The 8,498-nt window shown below is 50.5% G+C and overlaps 1 long non-coding RNA gene across 2 annotated transcripts; it reads right to left on the bottom strand.

Moving 5' to 3' along the window:
- Nucleotides 1-1,700: 1,700 nt before the first annotated feature.
- LOC127556468 (uncharacterized) lies at nt 1,701-4,924 on the bottom strand. 2 transcript variants are annotated; one of them, XR_007952467.1, is made up of 3 exons: nt 3,171-4,044; nt 2,407-2,861; nt 1,701-2,084 (listed from the first exon to the last, which is right to left on the bottom strand). It is a non-coding gene; the product is annotated as an uncharacterized LOC127556468 (long non-coding RNA). The 2 variants fall into 2 exon arrangements; XR_007952466.1 differs by having other exon boundaries at nt 2,407-4,924.
- Between the last annotated feature and the right edge of the window lie 3,574 nt (nt 4,925-8,498).

Genomic DNA, 8,498 nt, shown 5'->3' with positions numbered 1-8,498 from the left:
TTTTAGAAATGAGACCTTTCTCAGAAACACTGGCTGTAAAGATTTTTTCCCAGCTTGGTACTTCCCTTTTAATCTTGCTGCTTTGGGGTTTGTTTGTGTAAAACCCTTTTAATTGAATGTAATCAAAGTTGTCCATTTTGCCTTTCATAATGTTCTCTGGTTCTTCTTTGGTCACAAATTCTTTCTTTCGCAAATTGGCTGTCTTCCATGTCTGCATTGCATGTGCACCCTCCACACTCTACTTCCTGGAACTCCTTGTCACTTTCAAAACTTAAGAGCTTTTCCAGCTGATAGGGCTCAATGACACCTTTTCTGCTGATAGAGCCCTACCCTCTCCTTGTTCTTATTTTAGATATATTTTCATGTATTTATATATATCTTGCATTCTCCCCCATGCAATTCCTCCAACACTGTCAGTTATGGATTCATTTTTGTCTCTATCTCTTGTTGGTCTTCCTTTTATAATTGAATGCACAACATGTAAAGGACTGCTTGCCATCTGGGGGAGGGGGTGGAGGGAGGGAGGGGAAAAATCGGAACAGAAGAGAGTGCAAGGGATAATGCTGTAAAAAATTACCCCATGGGTTCTGTCAATAAAAAGTTATTAAAAAAAAAAGAATGTAAACTCCCCAAGGACAAGAGAAAAAAATATATATAATTGAATACAGTCTCCCGAGGCTAACCACTTTGCCTGGCAGCTCAAATTTCTTCAAATTGCTTCTGAGAAAGATTTTTTCCCAGCTTAGAATTGTTTCTCTCTGACCCAGACTGTAATAGTTTTTCCTCAGAAAAGAGATTTGGGTAAAATTTTGGTGCAGGTCATTCTAATCTTGGTAGCTGTTGCGCACAGAAACGATTTGGCAGCCTGCTTCTGGAACTCTCCTATCCAAGAGGATGGTTGTAAATCCTGTCAGTGTTTTCTTTATCTTTACTTCCAAATACTTTGCTTTACTTATTTTGAGACAGAAGAAAACTTTCTTCCTTTATTGTTCTGGAAATCAGATTTTATTTTGAATTTCCTTTTTCTCCTAGTAAAAACTCTGATTTCTAGAATAATAAAGGAGAAAGTTTTTCTTTGTTTCTTGATTGTATTCTGGATTTGTTTCCTGGAGGAATATTTCAAAGAACCACAGGGACTTTTCAATACTTCTTTCTTTTTTCTTTTCTTTTCTTTTCTTTTTTTTTTTTTTGAGATTTAAATTAGGTTTAAATTTATTCAAAGTAGGTTGGCTGCATAAAATTTGGTCATTTGTCTATTCCTGAATCTTAAGATTTTGATATATGTTCCTGAGTAAGTTTGGAATACTGTTATAGCTTTAGTTGATTTTATATATTAAAACATGAAAAGGGAAAAGTTTCTTGTGAGAAAGAGTTATTTCCTTCTGAAAAGAAGGGCTCAGCCTCAACTGGCCAAAGTCTCCTATTCTAGAGTTGACAATAGAAACAAAGCAAGGAAATGCCTGACTTGATCATCAACAGAATAACAGACCACCCTTCTCTCAAAACTTGGAGTCTACCCATAGTCACCTCTGAAGAGAAGAAAATCATATCGGAAGAAATTAGTTCCTTAGAAAAGTTAACTTGGGTATAAACATTTTGAAAAATGAAGCGTTAGTATGCTCAGTATGTTTGAGATTTAATACAATGGCAATTATCAATAGCCAGTAGAAATGTATCGTTTGCTCTCTGTATGCAATGATTTAAAAAATTTCCTTTATTTTATTTTAAATTTATGGAATAAAACAAACAGTCCCATAATAATGCCCCTGTCCTGGGGGCAGAAGACATGAGAGTTTGCCCCCTGTCTCCAGAGGCTCCAGGCTTTTCCACTCACCTAGGAGCTCCAGAGTCACAGGAGATCAGGGTTTCTGGGCCAGGCTGTGATGGCCCCTTGGTTGGTGGTCACAGGTCAAAAGGGACTTGGTCCATGCTGGGCAGGCTCTCTGGTCTCCTGGAGTCTCTCTAATTCCCCTTGTACAGACTAAACTTTGCTTTCTGGGATGGCCCTGAGCCAGGAGGGTCATGTTTCCCCCTGAGGTCATCAAGGGGCTGGGGCTGGCTGAGGGGAGGGCTTGGGCAGCGATCTGGAAGCCAAAGAACAGACAAGACATTAGTACCCCCGTGGAGGAAACGGGGTGACTTTCTGGGAAAGGGGACCTCCAAAAGGAAGGTGCTGAATCCCCACCTTCTCTGACAGAAGGGGTAGGAGCCTCCCTGCAACAATTCCCCGGGAACCCCAGGACCTGGAACTTTAGCAAGATGTCTCCATGTCCCCTCCCCTTCTCGTGGTCCCCCAGACTCAGCCACAGCCCCTCCCATCATCTCCTCCTAAAGTCTCCTGTCCCCGTCTCAGGCCAGGGTCCGGGCCGGCTGGTCTGCACCCAGGGCCTGGGCCCTGACTCTCACTGGTCCGTCAGTCCTGTGGGGCCTCCCTGGCTCTGGGTCCTTGTTCTGGCCCGGTCTGTGGGAAGAGATGCAGCTGTGGATGCCGGAGTCCTTAGTTCTTGAGGTCGGGAGGTGGATGTCAGCCTGTCTCCTTGCTGGGGTCCTTTGTGCCAAGGGCTGAGGTCCCTGGGAGATGGCTGGGAATGGCTTTTGGTGCAGCCCCCTGGGGCCAGCAGAGGGCTCAGCAGAGCCAAGAGGGAAGCTTTGGGGGATCCTGGGAGAGAAGTGGGCTGCTGAGGCACGGGCCCACAAGGCTCCCAGTCTAGCTGTGAGACGGAGCTTCTGCTGAGGGCCTGCACCCCCCTACCTCTGGTGGCAGCGTGGGGGGGAGCAATGCTGTCCTGGTCTGTGATGTCTCCTTCTCTCCTCCAGAAATCCAAGCTTAGTGCCTCAGCCCTGGTTCTGTCTTCTCCCTACTGGGAGGGGACAAGCCCGTTGTCATCTCCTCCAGGGCCCCTCAGAATGAGACCCCGTGACCCCGTTACGCTCCCTGTCCTGGGGCTGGGGTCTGCCCCCCCCGAGTTATTGTCCCTCATCACCGCCGGCTCCAGGATGCTGCCGGGTTCTGCTGCTCTGGGTGGGGCCCCTTCCCAGAGGAAAGGCAACCGTGGTTCCAGCAACTGTGGTTCCAGCATCCTGGGCCTTCCCAGGGGAGAAGGAAGCCAGGCTGGGCCTGAGGCTCCGGAACTGGAGTGAGCCTGGGCTTCAGCTGCTCCCCCACTTACTGCCCATTTTGGCTCCGGAGGCTCACACTGTCCCCAGGGCTGGGCTCAGAGACAAGCAGGGTTTGCAGAAGATGCTGGGAGAGAAGAGAACCCAAGTGTGCGCCCTGTGGCCCTCGTGGCCCCTGACTCCCCGGATGGGGCCGAGCGGCAAGGCCCCCAATTCCCCGGATGGGGCCGGGTGTGTGGCCACTTTGCCTGGGCCCGACTGGGGGATGAAGGATGCTAGGGGGGAAATGGGAATGAGAGTGAAGGTGGGAGAGGGCCGGGTTCTCCCTCTCCCTCCGCGCAACTACGGCCTTCTGGCACCATAATGTCATGGGTGTTGGGTTGCTTCCTTCCGTCTCCCTCTAAGTTTCCTGGGCAGAGAACATGGGTGGCTCCAGCTCATTTCACAGATGAGGAAGCTGAGGCAGATGGGGGGAAGTGACTTGGCCAGGGTCACACGTCTGGGAAGTGTCAAAGTCAGACTTGCTGCCCTCTCCACTGCCCATCAAGGCCCCTAGACCTGCTCCACACTCTCCCCCGGTCAGTGACTCCCGGGAGTCATAGTGACCATAGCTTGGCCACTATGAAAGATGGACACAGCCCCTCCCAGTCCTGAGTTCTGTGTCTTTATTCTACATCCCCCTCCCACCCCGGGGTTCTGAGGATTAAAGGAAGCAGCAGCCTCAGCCCAAGTGAAGGCTTTCTCCAGCCTCAGGCGGAGGCCGAAGGAGGAAGAGCTGTCCAGGGTGCCCGCGGGAGAGAGCAAGGAGGCTCCGCTTCCCCTCCAGAGGGAAAGAGATCCAGGGAGCCGGAGGCCAAGCTCTGGTCCCTGCCCAGCTAACCAGCTCTGTAGGGTTGTAGGAGAAATGATACCCCGAGAGTCCCCTGGGCTCAGCTCTTATGCCGGCCCTGCCCGTGGGAGCCAGGCGTGCCTGCTCCCCAGCTGCCGCCACAGCTGCATGGGCACTGACCTCCGGGCTGTGGGGTCCCTGCCAGCGGCCCGCAGCCCTCGGAGAGTGGGGCCTGCCCTCCCGGGGAACTTACCTGGGCTGCGCTTTCCTCAGCCTTGCCGAGCTAGACACTTGCTTCCCCGCGGGCCTGGCAGTGGAAGCGGCACCTGCTGTCCCAGGGCCATAGTGCCGGGCACAGCCCTGATGGAGGGTCTGGGGGGGGGTTCCTGGCAGCCCTACCCTCCGGTGTGTGGTTCTAACCCTCAATACTCACCCTCCCAGCCAGAGGCGCCCCTTCAGCCAGAAATGAACCAGGAGGGCTTCCTCCCTCTTCCCCTGCCAGGACTGCCCGGACGTGGTTGCCTCTCCTGAGCCGGGAGGTTGGCAGGGCCCAGTCCTGGAAGAAAGGCTCCCCCTGGCGGCCACCCTTCGCTATCCCAGCCCTCTCCATCCCCGTTGCTCACTGTGGCTCACACCCGGAGGAAGGGCAGGGACGAGGGCCCTGTTCTATGCAGGCAGCCCCTGCCAGCCTCAGTGTCGCCCTGTGCCCCATGAGCCCTTGTCCAGGGACATTCCACGATTTTCCTTCCCCTCCAGTCCCGGCGCTCACGGAGCGGAGAGGTGATCGTGGGGGACATAGTCACTGTGACTCCAGGTTTTTCCGCAGCTGGGGGAGGAAAGAGTGGGAGGCTTTAAGGCTGTGACCCGATCACAGGGTTTGGGGACAATATTACTCTTTTCACCCCCAACCCCAGTGCCTCCGAAACCGGAGAAATAGGGAACAGCTCCGTTCCCTTCCTAGGAATTTCCCAGGGCCCACATGAGGCGTCCCCGCCTCTGTCCCCTCCCCAGCTTCCCCATTTCTTTGCCCTTCCCTCCCCTCCCCCTTTCTCAGTGACCAGTTCTCTCTGAGAAGGCGCCTCCGTGCAGTCCGTATGGTCTGGTCCCCCCCTTGGGAGCCAGGCCGCTCAGATTCCAGGGCACTCCCTGACGCCTTCCCTGATGCTCTTGCTTGGAGGCCCCTCGGCTTGCGTTTTCTTGCTACCGAGTAGTTTCCCAGTTCCATTTAACCACTAGACATCCATCAGCTTCTACAAAAGGACAGAGACTCCCTGAAGATGGGGCCAAGACCCCGGCTCAAGCATCCCCAAGCAAGTCCCACCTCTTCTCCACCATCTTGGGGCCACACTCTCCCCTTTCTCCCCTCGGGCTCTCGAGAGCAGGGCCTTACACTCAGCGCAGGTTCTACACAGCACGGTTCTTGCCAGGTTCCCGTCCAAAGGGGGCCCAGTCACTGGAGGAGCTCTTGCCTCGGCTACCCCGGGCTAGTTCCCAGCGATCGCCCCACGAGGTCGCCTCTGCTGCTCAGGGTATTTGTGCCAGACTGTGATACGACCAGGCTGCAGGAGGAGGGAAGCGTTCTCTCCTCACCCCAACCCTTGAAGCCTCTGAATTAAGAGACAGCAAAGTAAATGCGAAGCACCTGTTGCTCATGGGACCCCATGCGGACCTCAGGGGCAGGGGGAGCCCCAGCAGTGTTGTCCAAGTATCAGTCAATGACAGCGAGGTGGTGCAGCGGAAAGAGCACTGGGCTTGGGGTCAGGGAGACCTGAGTACAAAAAGCTGTATCATCTTGGGCAAGGTACTTCACCTCTGGTTGCCACTGGAGAAGGAAATGTCAAAGTACCGTAGCATCTTTTCCAAGAAAACCCAAGAAAACGGGTTACCAGAGCCACAGAGAGTAAGACATGACCGGACGACTACAACAGTCACAGAGGAGCCAAGAAAAAAATGTCCTTCCTGAGCGCCTGACCAGAACCGGGTGTAGGATGGCTCCTAGTGCCCTCTGCTTCCCCCTCGCACTTCCGTTCCATGTCATCACCTCTCTTCCAGACGCAGGTACTCTATTCTCTTTAGAAGCATTCAATGTACCCAGGGCATGTATTACTCCCTTGCATCACTTTTGGCTTCCCCTTTTCTTGCCTTTGGGCTGGGACAGGCTTTTGAAATTCCCACGGCAGAGCGCTAATCTGTGAGAAATTTGTATAGTGTGTGTGTGAACATAATCACTTGCTCAACAGATGAGAGATACATAGACCATCAAGGAAGGATGTTGGATTAGCCAAAAGTTGTGCTGTAGGCTCCTGGCTGAGGTTGTTTGATACTTGGCACTGGGGATGGTGCTTAAAGCGACAGTCCTGAACATCAAAAGGACATCTAGAACTGGAAGGAAGGAGACAAGGAAATGAACTGTGTGCCAGGCACTGTGCTGGAGGTACAAAAAGAAGCAACAGATGATCCTTATCCTCGAGTAGCATATATTCTGTTGGAGGAAGGCAACATACAAAAGGGAGCCATAGGGTGGGGCAGGAGGGGCCCAGGGATATCCCCCTTGTGATGGGACTTGCAATCTGGAAGCCAACAGGAGAGATAGGGAGAAAATGAAGGCCATCTTGGACCCCTCCACACAATGGAAAATTTTCTAATGGGAGAAAGGGATGGGTCTTATATAGAAATACAGCAGATTGGAAGATGCAATGTCTGGACTAGCTCTCTGGAGGACCTAGGTCTTAGTGGAGGAGTGAAGGAGGCAGGACAGCTGTGTCTGTGGCTGAAAGAGCATTCAGTCTCTGAGACTCCCTTAAGTACCTCAGTAGCTTATATCACTGCAGCACACTGAGCATGCGTACCCATTACATCACCATATTAAGTACTATGTGTATGCTTAGCGATAAGTACCTTGCTAATCTAGATTTAAGTTCACCTTTTCAGAGTTCTGGCCCTCTACAAGAAGGCCATAGGGATGGTTGGATATTCCAGAGCACAGAGATCTCAAGTGCTGAAAGAAGTCCCTGCATGGTATATCATGATTTGCAAGTAGTAGGTCAAGGAGGAGCACTGATTTAATGAACAAATGTGTCCAAATCACCCCAGGAATTTTTCTGGGTACAGAAAATGTTTCACTGTGGGGAGACTGGCTATATTAATTAGGGACCCTTGGTTAATTGGTTTTCCCCTCTCCCTCCCACCCCAACTGATGAAATTACCAATTACAAGAGGCAACAAAGACAAAAAAATGTTAAGGTGTTTTAAAAAGTGCAAAAATGAGTATAGTCTTGCTGTCTTTGTGTCTCTCTTTCTTTCTCTGTTTGTGTCTCTGTCTCTCCCCCTCCCCCCCAATGGTATCATTGAGTTCTTCAGTCATGTTTGACAGAATTAGAGAGTGTACATCTATTGGCTGGTGGATCCTTGATGGCCCTTTCAAGAGCAAGCACATTTAGTTGGGAATTGTGTGGGAAAAAGGTGAAGAACTTACAGATTAAGCACATATTAATCAGGGACTGTTAGCTAAAGCCTCAAAGGCCTCAGCTTAGGAAACATGTGAGTTTAGATAAGGACTGGACTATATTCTATTGTTCCAAGAACACTGCTGAGAAAGCTGTACATCTACTGCATCCCATTGACCAAATAGAGGAATAGACTTATGTGACCAATTACATCATATAGAGGGTGGGATTTTGGGGGTTCTTTGTCTGAAATGTATAAATATTGTGAACGTTTTCAAGGGATTGGCCCTGTCCTGCTGTGAATTTGGCTCACAGACCAGGATGGGGTCTGCTTCTCGAGATTCTAATAAATAATTCTGTTTTCTATGAGTGATCACTGAGTAGACACTTTGGGTAGGTTTTTTTTGTCCCAAACAGTTGGGGGCTTGTCCGGGATGGGGTCTTTGGGGGAGATGGCTGTGCACCCTGGGCAGGGACAAGTGCTCACAGAGCAGTTTTCTCCAAGGTCTCTGGCTCTGGGTGGGCAGCCTCCCTCTCCTCTTAGACAATGACCCGAGGCAGAGGTACTCAGTGGAAAGCACAATTGAAGATTGAAGGAAGTATAGTCATGGCTGGCCGGCTCAGTTTTAGAATCCACATGTGATGGCTCGATAAGCTCTCAGAACAGTTTGGGGGTTTTATTGGCGGTGTCTTAGGGAACCTGAGGGAATAGCCCTTGTTAAATTTTGTTGAGTGCTGGACTGTGACAGGCCCCAGTGGTAAAGAACTGCTGAGGAAAACTTCCAGGGAACTGCTGAAGTTATTAGTTTGGGAACTAAGTATGGGAAAGACACAGTCCAAAAATGAATGTCAGGATGTTAGCTAGGGAATTTAAGATAAAAGGGAAAAATAGAGCTCTGCCTGTGTCTGTGTGTGTATGTTAGTTTGCTTTGCATTTTGTGTTCCATGTTAAAGGTTAGCAAGCTCATAAGAGATAAGAATTCAGCCTCTTTGTTTCAGGCTTAGAAAATATCAAGCTGAATTGCTTGAAGTAGAATTCATTCAGAGTAGTAATGCTTTCAGAGTGGCTTAGGTAAGAAAAGAAGTTTGAAAAATCTTTTTCTCTT

This window comes from Antechinus flavipes, chromosome 3 (assembly GCF_016432865.1).
Source record: "Antechinus flavipes isolate AdamAnt ecotype Samford, QLD, Australia chromosome 3, AdamAnt_v2, whole genome shotgun sequence".
In the NCBI taxonomy this organism is placed as follows: Eukaryota; Metazoa; Chordata; class Mammalia; order Dasyuromorphia; family Dasyuridae; genus Antechinus; species Antechinus flavipes.
This window is presented reverse-complemented; position numbering and strand designations above follow the sequence as displayed.